The sequence below is a fragment of the Meriones unguiculatus genome, chromosome 3 (assembly GCF_030254825.1).
Source record: "Meriones unguiculatus strain TT.TT164.6M chromosome 3, Bangor_MerUng_6.1, whole genome shotgun sequence".
Lineage (NCBI taxonomy): Eukaryota > Metazoa > Chordata > Mammalia > Rodentia > Muridae > Meriones > Meriones unguiculatus.
In genome coordinates this window covers 78,816,960-78,828,666 of record NC_083351.1, presented here as the reverse complement: position 1 = coordinate 78,828,666, position 11,707 = coordinate 78,816,960, and the positions used below count along the sequence as shown (strand labels likewise).

Here is an 11,707-nt window from a genome sequence, read left to right as displayed (position 1 = left end):
CAAAATAAGGGAAACAGCTCTTAATGACCAGCACTTGAGATTGTAGTCTGATCTCCACATACATACATAAACAAGTGTAGGAGCATCTACATACAAACACACACCCACACACAAACACACACACACACACATGAAAGACATAAAAGAAAATGAAAACAATACAGACAAAAATATCAGTGCACATAAGAAGGAAAGCTCATTAGGAAAAGAAAATGGAAGTAAAATAAGTACTCATCTTTCTGCAGTCAATCAAAAAATTAAAGTTAATAACAGTGTTTGTGATTATAAGTTTTTACTAAAGACGGTTCAACGTAGGACAAAGGGGATAATTGGGAATTTTATTTTATTGGGGATAATTGGAAGTATTTTATCATGTACTTGTACCACATAGGAAAATGTATGATACTAATTTTAAATACATATATATTAGTTAAAACATATATTGTAAACTAAATACAGCACTAAGCCATTTTTAAACAATGATGATTGATAGTATATGTTAAGAGACAGAATAGAATCACTTAAAAATCTTTAACTAAAAGATTTTTGTAGTTCCATCATTTGCCTGTAAATTGCATGATTTCTTTGTATTAATAGCTGAGTCATATTCCATTGTGTGAATATACCACATTTTCTTTATCCTTTCTTCAGTTCAGAGACATTTAAGTTGTTCCCAGTTTCTGGCTATTTCAAATAAAGCTGCTTTGAACACAGTTGAGCAAGTGTCCTTGTTGTATGATGGAATATCTTTTGGGTATATACCTAGGAGTGGTAAAGCTGGATCTTGAGGTAGATCTATTTCCAGTTTTCTTATAAACCTCCAGATTGATTTCCAAAGTGGTTGTAAAAGTTTGCACTCCTACCAACAATGGAAGAGTGTTCCCCTTGCTCTGCATCTTCACCAGCACATGCTGTCATCTGAGTTTTTTATGTTAGCCATTCTGAGTCATTTTGATTTGCATTTCCTTCATAACTAAGGATGCTGAACATTTGTTTTAGTGCTTTTTGGCCATTAGAGATTCCTCTATTGAGAATTCTCTGTCTAGCTCTGTACTCCATTTTAATGGAGTTATTTGGTTTATTGATGTCTTTTTTTAATTCTTTGTATATTTTGGATATTAGCCCTTTGTCAGATGTAGAATTGGTGAATATCTTTTCCCATTCTGTAGACTGCCATTTTGTCCTATTGACAGTGTTCTTTGCCTTGCAGAAACTTTTCATTTTCATGAGGTCCCATTTATTAATTGTTGATTTTAGTGCCTGACTGTTGGTATTCTGTTTAGAAAGTGGTCTCCTGTGCCAATGAGTTCAAGGCTTTTCCCCTCCTTCTCTTTTATTAGATTTAGTGTATCAAGTTTTATGGTGAAGTCTTTGCCCCACTTGGTCATCCTGATTGAGGTAACCCAGACTCAGAAAGACACACATGGTGTTTCTTCACCTATAACTGGATATTAGCCATAAAGTACAGGGAAACCACAATACAATCAACAGACCAAAAAAACCAAGGAGGGGTAAAGGGAAGATGTTGAATCTCACTCAAAACAGGAAATAAAATAGACATCTGAAGGTGATATAGGGAGGAAACTGGGTGGAAGAGGGGTGGGGAGGGTAACAGTAGTGTGGACCAAGTGTGCAGAGAGCAGGGGTGGGTGTGTGAGGGTATAGGACTGGGATAGAGAACAGAAATTGGGGAGAGAAGCGGCATCTCTGGGATAGGGAAGGTTCCTGGAAGCCCATGGGCATGATCCTAGCTGAAACTTTTAGCAGCAGAGATAAGGAGCCTGAAGTGGCCATCTCTTGTACCATGATGAGGCTTCTAGTAGAGACTGGGGGTCACTACCCATAAAACCTTAGACTCAAAGTTTGTCTTGCCTACAAGAAGCATAGGAATCAAGGAGGAGCAGAGATTGGGGTAATGGCAAACCAATGACTGGCCCAACTTGAGATCTACCCCAGATGTGAGAGCCAACGACTGCCATTATTCGTCTGTTATGACTGGAGACAGGAATCTAGCATAGCTGTCTTCTGGGAGAGTTCCTCTAGCAGCTGATAAAAACAGAGGCAGAGAACCCCAGACAAACAACAAGCCAAGCAGGACAGTTTTGTGTAACAGTGGGGAGGATGATTGGGGTAGCTCATGGGGTCAAGCACACCACAAAAATAGCTACAGAGTCAACTAATCTGGGCCTCTGGGGCTCACAGAGACTGAACCAACAACCAAAGTATGCATTTGCTGGACCTAGACCCCATGCCCATGTGTAGCAGATGTGCACCTGGTCAATATATAGGTCCCCTAACAGTGGGAGCAGAGGCTGTCTCCAACTCTTGCCTGTCACTGGATCCCTTTCTGCCAGCTGGGCCGCCTTGTCAGGCCCCAGTAGGAAAGGATGTGATTACTCCTATTGTGACTTGAGGTACTTAGGTGGGTTGATACCCCTTGTGGGCTTCACCTACTCTGATAAGAAGGAGAGGGGAAAGTGGAGGGAGGGGACATGAGGACAGGACCAGAAGAACAGGGAAGAGGGAGCTAGGACCAAGGAGTAATGAAAATAAATTAATAAATAAATGGAAAATATCTCAAGAGTCATTTCAGGTGTTCCTCCAATGTGTGTCAATAGGTGGCAGAGAGGAAAGAAGATACATCTACATTCAGTGTCTGACCTATAAACATCTGAACAATTGGTGGCCTAACATTTCCTGAAAAATGTAAGCCTGAAATGGCCACCAGTCTGGCACTAGGGAACAGGGAGTTAGCCTGAGAAAACCAGCGTGCTCCCAGAAGGGGAGCAAGCTGGAGACTAAAAGAAGCCCCACCTGAGACCACAGGTCCCAGGGAGATGTGAGTCTGAGACAGATGAGCCTCCCAAGGGGCCACTTAGTTGGGGCTGGCAAAAAGCAAGCCTGAGATGATCACCAGACGGGCGCTATGTGGTGGTGTTGAATATGTGATCACACTATGAACCCCAAGCTTGTATTGTTTACTGGGAAAAAAATAGCCTTTTTCTAGTTGTGATATGATTCAGCCCTAGCATATACCTTTAATCCAAGACCTCCCTGCTTGAATGTTATAACATGTTGAAATAAACTCAAACACAAGTCAAGAGGTTGAAGAAGCAACCAGGTGACAGGGAGTGAACATAGGAAAGAAACAAACAAACAACAACAACAAAACATAGAGAGTAAGAAGAAGTCAGAAGGACATATGGAGAGATGTACAGTAAGTAGAAGGAAGGACCGTTCAGGTAGGGGTTATTTTGAGATGACATGAGTTTCCTTCTGGAAATTCAGCTGAGGAGGAAGGTCAGCTGGGTGCTTTCCCTGCCTCTCTGAGCTTTCACCCCAGCACTGGGCTCCTAAGGTTTTATTAGTGAACTTGAGTGACTGAAGTTTTGTTAGAAATAACAATGTGACTCCGACAGGGAGCTAGCCTGAGATGATCACCAGGCCAGCACCATGCAGGCCTGGGGAGGCATAGACCATGCCCAAGATGACCCCTGCCTGGTGCCGTAATACAAGACAATTTGTAGCACTCCTGAGACAACTCCAGACTCTAGATTCCACTAAGGGGAGCAAATAAACTGTGAAGAAATGAAAGAGATACAAGGATGTGGGCACAATGAACAGAGACAGAACTGGAGACTGAAGGATAGTGAGGAACAGCGTGATGTGTGTAGGGAGTGACGCCACAGGACCATGGCCTGTGCTGCCACGGGGGTTAGGAGGGGGCACGTCTGGGTCCTTTGTGCTGCAGCAGCAATGGTCTATTACCACCAAAGAACAGGTAGATGCCCTTGCTCTGAGCTGCTCTCTGAGGGCTATGCAGAAATGGTCCCTCCCCTTACCTGTGTTATAGTACAAGAATTGCCACACAAATGAAACTCCAGTCTCAGTTAGCTATGGACGGTTTATTGGGATCATTTTTCAAACTGATTGCAATCAGGGTGTCAGAAGGACTTGGGAGCCTAACTGTGACATCCACGCATTTTCCACGTTCAGGTTATAAAGGCAAAAACCACAATTAGCTCGTAGAGGGGGCTGGATGGTGGTACAAGGTGGTCAGTTTTGACTCAAGTTATTTTTGCTAACTGGACAAGCAGTTCTAATTGACTTTTAATTTAATTGGTCCCAAGTAAGGTTAGGGCCAGCTGCGCTTATGGTTGTGACATTTCTAGAAACAAGGCCACAGAGTATGCTGAGCATAAACATAGGCAACCTGAACTTGTACAGAGATTCTTTTACATCAGCAATAAGTTAAGATGATGTGGCTGGTGGGCCTGAAACAAAAATGGCTATACTTATGCCAGAAGGACCAGGCATAATGGGAGAGCTGGCCCTGGAGGCATAAGATCAGGAGAACTAACTCCACCCCTAAGCAGCTGTTCTAATCTGAACAACAGGACACTGGGAGCCCTCATATTCCAAGAGTTTCTGATAAGCTGCCCTGAGTATGAATTTGGGAGAAGTGGCCCTACCACTTGTCTCCAGTGAGGTGGCATGAACTAGGGAGAGATACCCTCCTCCCCCCTCATCCCTCAGCAGGTGAGGCACAAAGATCAGTAGCCCTCTCACAAGGCTGTTTATCAGATGGCAAAGATCACACGCCTCTTAAAAGGCTGCCATCAGCTATGGACAAAGCATTCCCACATCCCACACTTGGAACTACAACAAAATCATGTCATCATAACACAACCAAAACTTCCACTACATCCCACCCCTTGCCAACTACAGCAGGCTGGAGAGCAGGTCCAACGTCATCAGAATGGGAGAGCTGGTACTGCTTCTCACCTGCCGCAGCTCTCAGGAGGTCCTGCACCTCACCCCGGCAGTGCAGTAGTGCTTACCCTGGATGTGGGGGTTGTGGGAGAGCTGGCCCTGCCTCTTGTCTACTCTGTGGTGGCAATGAGAGGGAGAAACCTGCTCTCCCATCCTTTTCTGCCCTCCCCATCGCTTGCAGGTACCCCCTCCATGGGGAAAATGAGAGCAGGAGAGCTGTCCCTGTTCTCACCTGCTGCAGCACTGGGGAGAGCAAGCCCTGCACCTCACCTGGGCAGCACAGTAATGCTCATCCTGGTGCCATGGGTGCAGGTGAGCCAGCCACAAGAGTGTGAGAGCAGGAATGCCAGCCCTGCAGCTTGTCTTGGGTGGTGATGTAGACTAGGGAGAGATGTCCTTCTCCCCTCCCTCATCCCTTATCATCTATGACAGACAGGAGAGCTGGCCCCAGGGTCATGGCAGGAGGGGGAGAACATCAGCTAAAACACTCTTGAGTTTAGGTCCTGTACTTTGCCTAGGCAGCAATATAGGGCTGGCCCTGGTGGTAGCCAGCCCTGAGGACAGGAGAGTAGGAGAGCAGCTGAGCTCACCAGCTCAGATACCTTTGAAGCCAAGATTCAGGCTTTGAATTGGCCCACCTTAACATCAACCTTGTCAATGAACTGCTGGAGTGCACAACAGGGCCTGTCCTACAGATTCAAAACTGCACCATCTCCATGACACCGAGGAACAACAGAACATCTGAGAGGTTCTGGTACTGATAGAGTAGGAGAAGCCAGACACTTTCTACCAAACTAGATAGTCATTGCAACGAACATTTGCAAGCAAAGAGGGAGGACAAAAGGGTATACTGTGGTACGCACTGACACACTACAGCTTCCACAGTGAGATTTTTTTCTGTTGATGAGGAGGGTGCAAGGGTCGAGAGTAGGTATGAGGGGAAGGGAAGATGAGTGGGATTAGGGAACATGATATGAAATTCTCAAAGAACCAATAGAAAGTCAAAAACATAAAATAAACCTGTTCTGTTGTATACATCCAACACTCCCCCACTCCCTCCAAAAAAGAAAAAAGAAAGAAAGAACTGAAAGAAAAAAGCCTCTGGTAACATATGGAAAACAATTACAACCAAGGTTGATATTAATTCATATGTAGCATTTATTATTTTAAAGACCAACAGTGTAAAGATTACAAAAAAGATTAAACTATTAGACATGATGTCTCTTGTCTGTCATCTGAGCACTTAGGAAGCAGAGGCAGAGGAATCATAAAGTGGAGGGTGGTGTGGGATACACAGTGAGATTCTGATTCTGAAAAGCAAAGTGAAGAGGAAAAGAAGGCACAGATTATCAAAAAGAGGAGGAATATAGAATGACAGAGAAACACTTAAAGAGATGCTCAACGTCCTTAGGCATCAGAGAGATGCAAATCAAAACGACCCTGAGATTTCACCTGACACCCATTAGAATAGCTAAGATCAAAAATTCAAGTGACAACACATGCTGTAGAGGTTATGGAGAAAGGGGAACCCTCCTCTATTGCTGGTGGGAATGTAAACTTGTACAACTACTTTGGAAATCAATCTGCCACTTTCTCAGACAACTAGGAATAGTGTTTCCTCAAGATCCAGCTATACCACTCCTAGGCATATATCCAAAAGATGCTCAAGTACACAACAAGGACTTTTGCTCAACCTTGTTCGTAGCAGCTTTATTCATAATAGCCAGAACCTGGAAACGACCCAGATGTCCATCAACGGAGGAATAGATAAAGAAATTGTGGTACTTTTACACAATGGAATACTACTCAGCAATTAAAAATAAGGGAATCATGAAACTGGCAGGCAACTGGTGGGATCTAGAAAAGATCATCCTGAGTGAGGTATCCCAGAAGCAGAAAGACACACACGGTATATATTCACTTATAAGTGGATACTAGACATATAATATAGGATAAATATATTAAAATCTGTACACCTAAAGAAGATAAACAAGAAAGAGGACCCAGGATAAGATGATCAATCCTCACTTAGAAAGACAAGTGGGATGGACATTAGAAGTAGGAGAAAACAAGTAACAGGACAGGAGCCTACTGCAGAGGGCCTCTGAAAGTCTCTACCTAGCATTGTATCAAAGCAGATGCTGAGACTCATAACCAAACCTTCAGCAGAGTGCAAGGAATCATTTGAAAGAAGGGGGAGTTAATATGACCTGGAGAGGACAGGAGCTCCACAAGGACCAAATATATCAGGGCACAGGGGTCTTTTATGAGACTATCTCTCCAACCAAGGACCATGTATAGATATAACCTAGAACCCCTGCTCAGATGCAGCCCATGGTAGCTCAGTATCCAAGTGGGTACCCTAGTAAGGGGAACAGGGACTATTTCTGACATGAACTCAATGACTGGCTCTTTGACCTATTCTACTCCCAAGGGAGGAACAGCCTTGCTAGGCCACAGAGGAGGACATTGTAGACAGTCATGAAGATACCTAATAAGCTAGGGTCAGATGTCCCCTATCAGTGGACTTGGAAAGGGGCAGGGAGAAGATGAAGGAGGGAGGGTGGGATTGGGAGGGAATGAGAGAGGGAGCCATGGCTGGGATACAAAATAAATAAGCTGTGATTAATATAAAAATAAAAATTATTAAAAAACTGGCCAACAACACACTCTCTTTAATAAACCCATTTTTAAAAGAACCAAGTTAAAAGCAGATGACTGGAGAAAGGCAAACTATTCTTCTGATTAAAAAAGAAGAAGAAAAAGGAAGAAAAACCTCTTTTAAAAAGTAGACTTGAGATTTTCCACACTGCCCAGGGACGGGTCCCTAAGGTGTTGTTCTTGATTCCTATTGTAACTTAACCGGAAATGTACACAATGTCCAGAGCCTTTGACGTCCTGCAGATGAAGGAGGAGGATGTCCTCAAATTCTTTGCCACAGGAACCCACTTAGGTGGCACCAAGCTTGACTTTCAGATGGAGTAATATATCTACAAAAGAAAGAGTGATGGAATCTACATCATAAATCTGAAGACCTGGGAAAAGCTGTTGCTTGCAGCTTGGGCTATTGTTGCCATTGAGAACCCTGCTGATGTCAGCGTCATCTCCTCCAGGAACACTGGCCAGAAAGCTGTGCTGAAGTTTGCTGCTGCCACTGGAGCCATTCCAATTGCTGGCCCCTTCACACGTGGGACCTTCACTAACAAGATCAAAGCAGCCTTCAGGAAGCCATGGCTTCTAGTAGTGACTGATCCCAGGGCTGACCACCACCCCTTCACAGAGGCCTCTTATGTCAACCAGCCCTCCATTGTTCTGTGCCACACAGATTCTTCTCTGTGCTATGTGGACATTGCCATCCCATGTACCAACAAAGTTGCTCACTCAGTGAGTCTGATGTGGTGGATGCTGGTCCAAATATTCTGCATGCGTGACACTATCTCCAGTGAGCACCCATGGGAGGACATGCCAGAACTTTACTTCCACAGAGACCCAGAGGAGACTGAGAAAAAGAAGCAGGCTGCTGCTAAGAAGGTGGTATTCAAGGAGGAATTCCAGGGCAAATGGACTGAGCCAGCTCCTGAGTTCACTGCTGTTAGCCAGAGGTGGCAGACTGGTCTGAGGTTGTGAGGTGGCCTCTGTACCCATTCAGCAATTATCTACTGAAGCCTGGAATATCCAGCCAGCCACTGAGTTCTGGTTACCAGCTCCTGCAGTGCAAGGTACCTTACCGAGTGGGTTGGAGCCACCACTGAGTGGTCCTGAGCTCCTCTACAGACACGTAAGGAAGAAAAACCGTGGAAGGAAAATAAAGTTCCTAAAAGCTGAAAAACAAACAAACAAACAAACAAAAAAAAAGTAGACTTGAAAACAAGAGGGAATCATAAAGGACAAGTCAATTCTCTAAAAACAAAAAACAAAAGAAGCAAAAACATGATAGTAACTATCGGTGAAGTTAACAATTGAGTATGAAACTGATAGATCTGAAGGGGAGGCAGACAAGGCCACTATTATGTTCAGGGACTTCAACGGCCTTCTGTCAGCAATTGATAGATCAAGTAGGCAGAAAATCAGTAAGGATGTCATTGACCTGAACAGCAACATCAATCAATTTGAATATTCTTTCCAACAGCTGCCAAACACACATTCCTCTCAATATCACATGAAATGTGCTCCAAGATGGACCTTATTCAAGCTATAAAGCACACATTAACATTTTTTAAAAGTCCAAAATAATATAAATTATATTGTCAGATAACAGGGTAATTAAAGTAGAAATCAATAACAGAAAGAGAGCTGGAAAACTTCCAAATAATACATGTATCAAAATGTACCACAAAAGACACTGAAAAAATATTTGTCTCAAATAAAACAACTAAGCTTGTAGACATTGTGTACTATCAGTATTGAAAAAATATTTATCCCGTTAAAGGAGCGTATCGGAAAAGCAAAATGGCACATAAGACCAGTAAACGAAGTTTCCAGCATAGAAACTAAATAAAAAGAAAAAGAAAAAGAAACAAATTGAGCTTAATGCAAGTTGGAAAAGGGATAATTAGATGATAAGAAAAGATGTCAGTGAAATTGTACTCAGAATAAAACCCATTTACTTGACAAATTGCCTGGATCTAAAATAAGTAAATCTAATATAAATATCAATGTGGAAGTTTATTTATTTTGGGTATGTCTCAGTTTCATTTCTATTGTTATGAATATAAATCCTGAGAGAAAAACGTAGAAGAAAGGTTTATTCATTTTATAAGTCCAGTTTATAATCCAACATCTTAGAAAAGCAGAAGGGACTTGAAACAGCTGATCACATCACATTCAAGCTCAGAGAGAAATAAACACATAACATGCTTGCTTGCTTGTCTGCCTGCTTCCTAGCGCATGGCTCAACTTCTCTACTGGAAAGTAATTCAGGACCTCTTGCCTAAGATTTGGTGCTGTGCAGTTGACTAAGACTTCCCACATGAATTAATTCTATTAAGATAATAGAGATCTACACACATTCCCACAGTCTAAACCACGTAGATAATTTCTCACTGAGACTCTTTTCCCACCTGGTTGATCCCTCAGGATACCCAGGGCTTGGTGCACTGAGCTCTACTGGAGGAAGGGAAGCCAGGCTGGGTGGGTGCAATGCAGAATCTCATGGGTGATGAGCACTCAAAAAACAGCATTCTAGGGAGACAGTTTCAGTAAAGCAGCTCATTTAATTTGGGGGAACAGAGGCTATTTCAACATTTGGGAAGAGGGTAGAGGGTTTATTGGGGGGTGGGGAATACATCATTGGCAAGGGCTAAGATGCTAGGAATGCCTTATTTTCAAAAGAACAGTTTCAGGTGGTTGTTGGACATGACCTTATAAGAAAAGAGGAAATTTAACCTATAACCTGGATTCCAGGCTATGTGACCACCTCAAGGGTGTCAGAAGTGGGGGGCACAGGGCTACCCAGGGCAGGGAGGAAGCAGTCCTACTCCTGCTGATCTCAAGAGGATAAGATTTCTGGAGTTGGGACACCTCTCAACCATATTCTTGCTCCGGACCAGCTACCCCAGTCACAGCTTCCTGGCCCCACAGGTAGTAACAAGAGGACAAACTTAACAATCACAAAACATGTTGCTCAATAAAAATTTGACAGACTTTTATAGTAATTGATCTGCTTGACTTTAAAAAAAAATGCTACCCCAAAGTTTAAATGTTTATTCCAATTTTACTTGTTACATATAAAAAAAAAATAGATTCCTAATCTTTTCTTATTTGGTTTGGTTTGGTTTTTGAGAAAAGGCCTCTCATTGTGTAACGTTGACTAGCCTTTGTAGACCAAGCTGGCCTTGAGCTTGCAGAGATCCACCTGCCTCTGCCTCCTACCTGCTAGGATTAAAAGTTTATGCCACCACATCTGGCTTCTTAACTGAATTTTAACACTTGGTATTGTCAGTCTCTTATATTTTAGGCATAGAAGTAAGGTATTAATCCTTTAAAATTACTTGACTTTTAATGTTAACTTCCCAGATACAAATATACATTAAATATCTCTTCCTATGCTTACCAGCCATTTGTTTACCATCTGTTGAAACGGTCTAAGTTTCTGGCCATTGTTTCATTAAAAAAAAAAAAAAAAAATTACTCAGCTTTTTTGGTTCTGTTGCCCTCCTTGTGGAGCTCCTGTCCTCTCCAGATCTTACTATTTCCCACTTCTTTCATAAGATTCCCTGCACTCTGTCCAAACGTTGGCCATAAGTCTCAGCATCTGCTTTGATAGTCTGCAGGGCAGAGCCTTTCAGAGGTTCTCTGTGTCAAGCTCCTGACTTGTTCCCTCTTTTCTCCTTCTTCTGATATCCATCCTCTTTGCCTTTCTGGATATGGATTGAGCATTTTAGCAAGAGTCCTCCCTCTTGATTAGTTTCTTTAGGTGTACAGATTTTAGTAGGTTTATCCTATATTATATGTCTATATGAGTGAGTATATACCGTGTGTGTCTTTCCGCTTCTGGGATACCTCACTCAGGATTATGTTTTCCAGTTCCCACCATTTACCTGCAAATTTCATGATATCCTTTTTTTTATTGCCGAGTAATATTCCATTGTGTAGATGTACCACAATTTCTCTATCCATCTCTCCCTTGAGGGACATCTAGGTTGTTTCCAGGTTCTGGCTATTACAAATAAAGCTGCTGCAAATATGGTTGAGTTAATGTCTTTATAGTGTACTTGAGCCTCTTTTGGATATATGCCTAGGAGTGGTATAGCTGGATATTGAGGAAGTGCTATTCCTAGTTGTCTGAGGAAGCACCAGATTGATTTCCAGAGTGGTTGTACAAGTGTACACCAGAGTCTTTCCTGAGACTGATACCCCAACCAAGAACCATCATGGAGATAATCTAGGACCGCTGCACAGATGTAGCCCATGGCAGTTCAATGTCCAAGTGGGT

The 11,707-nt window shown here is 42.8% G+C and overlaps 1 pseudogene; it reads left to right on the top strand.

Moving 5' to 3' along the window:
* Nucleotides 1-2,571: 2,571 nt before the first annotated feature.
* LOC132653389 (small nucleolar RNA SNORA17) lies at nt 2,572-2,695 on the top strand (annotated as a pseudogene).
* Nucleotides 2,696-11,707: the final 9,012 nt, after the last annotated feature.